The following is a 2,500-nucleotide window of genomic DNA, read 5'->3' as shown; positions in this document are numbered from 1 at the left end:
ATTACTCAAAATGTAAGAAATTGTTTTTTTTTTAATGTAATATATTATTTCCGAAAATTCGAAATATAAAACTGTATTTAAACTGCATTCTTGAATTTATTCAATATGTACAATCCTGTGTCTTTGGTCATACCTTTACTGGATTACTCATATTTTCCAATGGTTTCTCCCATTGTCTTGATGCACCATTTTGTTTTTTATCAATAAAACTGTCGGTATTTTTGACGTGTATACTGTCAAATAGATAACCCAGAAAGAAAACAGAAACAGGCAAAGAACGGGTATCAGTAAACGTAATGGTTGAGTTGTTACAAGATCACAAGAAGAAAAAACTTGTGCAAACCATCTTTGTTTTCCTTAGAATCTATTCTCAATTCAAGCATTACCTTTAAAGATATAGAAGTCATAATTTAACTTGATACACGTTATTTAGGTGTAGTTTCTTTCATTCTATTCTAAACGTACCTGCTCAATTGATAAAGCGACGATAGCCAATTGTTGTTAGGCAGCTATACCATCACTGCTTTTAGTTGCAGTTCAACTTGGAGTTTTTATCTACCTATGCCGTTGTGACGGTCATGAATGACCATGGGTTTGCACCTAGAAAGTTACCCTCCGAGGCAAAAATCTGGACAAGGTTGTTTAATGAAGACCAGCAGTCGCTCATGCATACTGGCCTCCCCTCTCCACACCACCAGTGTTAACCAAGGGAAAGGAAAAGGGGCCGATACAGCTTGGTACCAGTGACGTCGTAGCTCATTTATTAACGTGTAAGTGGCTGGGCACTCCACAGACACGAGTACCCTTAACGTAGTTCTGAGGGTGGTTCAGCGTGACACAGTGTGACAAGGCTGGCCCTTTGAAATACAGGTGCAACGGAAACAGGAAGAAAGAACGCGGGAAAGCTGTCTTGGAAGAGTACAACAGGGTACCATCACCCCCTGCCGGAGCCTCGTGGAGCTTTAGGCGTTTTCGCTCAATAAACGCAACGCTTACGACTGGGCCATTGCACCTCCTTGTCATCAGACGTGATATTACATAATTGATATATAAATATATATAGAGAGTTTACGAACGAAACAAAAGACGAAGACAGGTTGTGTACAAAACAAACAGATGTATTAGTATAACGCTCAGGAATAGAAAAAGTCTTTTACGTTTCAAGCCTACGCTCTTCTACAGAAAGGGACACAGAAAAAAGAAGGAGAGAAACAGGGAGAGAAATAAAATGTGTGCAGTGGCTAACGATCTATCATGGCAACTGATATATATATATATATACACACATGTGTATAGTTACAGAAATAAACGCATATATATATATATATATATATATATATATATTTATATATATACAAACACACACTTGCATACCTATGTTGATTCATGCATAATAATATGTGTGTATGTACACTTGCGTGCATAATTAATAAAATACAGAACGCATTTATGATATTCGATATATTCACACATACGCGCACACACGCACGCGTGTGCGCGCACATATATATACATACACATATACACAGGCACAATATGAACAAACATTACATCTAACCCCACAACTAACTCCAACTCGAAAAAAAAAAAAGAAAAGACTTTTCGAACTTTCATTGTCCCATTGAACAACACAAATACAAATTTTGTAAAGTAGGATCGACAAACGAGCACAAAACTTCATTGACTGGACAGAAATGTCCTCATTTCTTTTCCATTGAATCAAAAGTATGGAAGCCTGTGTCGCTAGTTTAGGGGGATCATTATCGTGAGGGAGTCGGTCGTGAACATACAATAAAAAAAGATAAATCGCCATTGTGTCTGGGGAGAGTCATTTTCTTTTTCTGCCTTAATATTGCAAAGGTTGCAAGACGCAACGGAAATTTTAGGACAATAAAAATAAGGAAAAGAAGTGGAAATTTTACCGGTGAGTATGTTACATAATAAGGTACAAAAAGAAAACGACTCTCCCCAGACACAATAGAATATGCTTCAACACACGAACTCGTATAAAGAATCTTGCAAACCAAATCCAAAAACGAAATATAAATTGCCATGCTATGTGTATATATATTTGTGTCCCTGTGTGGCTAATTTTGTGTATATTTCGTTCTATGAGAAAACTGGAAAAATTGCATTACAATCAATTGCTTTAAGGTGTTTGTTTTGTATCGTGTTTGAGGCACTCCCTTTCTATGTCGCCACCACAATTCCTATGAGCCAGAGATTGGCTGCTTTGAAACCTGTAACCAACAGCGCTAATGTCTACTAATTACGATACATACGTAATAAATGTAGTAAAACATATTAGAAAGATATTCAAACACCCTATTTTTGTCTCGGTTCTGAATCTACATCTGATTCTTATTTCATATAATGCATCGACCTGCATCTCCGATTTGGCAGGTACGTAATTTAGTAGGTCACGTGACATGAACTTCCAAGAAATTGATTCTTAGAAGCTACTGTTTGTGTTTGCGTCATACTAATTTTGTCCACATAA

General features: G+C 36.8%; 1 protein-coding gene across 4 annotated transcripts in view; it reads left to right on the top strand.

Moving 5' to 3' along the window:
* The window catches only part of LOC115213946, a 1,060,743-nt gene that overhangs the window by 320,703 nt on the left and 737,540 nt on the right, over positions 1 to 2,500 (top strand). The window lies entirely within an intron of this gene.

Source organism: Octopus sinensis, linkage group LG7 (assembly GCF_006345805.1).
Source record: "Octopus sinensis linkage group LG7, ASM634580v1, whole genome shotgun sequence".
Classification (NCBI taxonomy): Eukaryota; Metazoa; Mollusca; class Cephalopoda; order Octopoda; family Octopodidae; genus Octopus; species Octopus sinensis.
The sequence above is the reverse complement of the archived record's forward strand: the minus strand, read 5'-3'. Positions and strand labels throughout refer to the sequence as shown.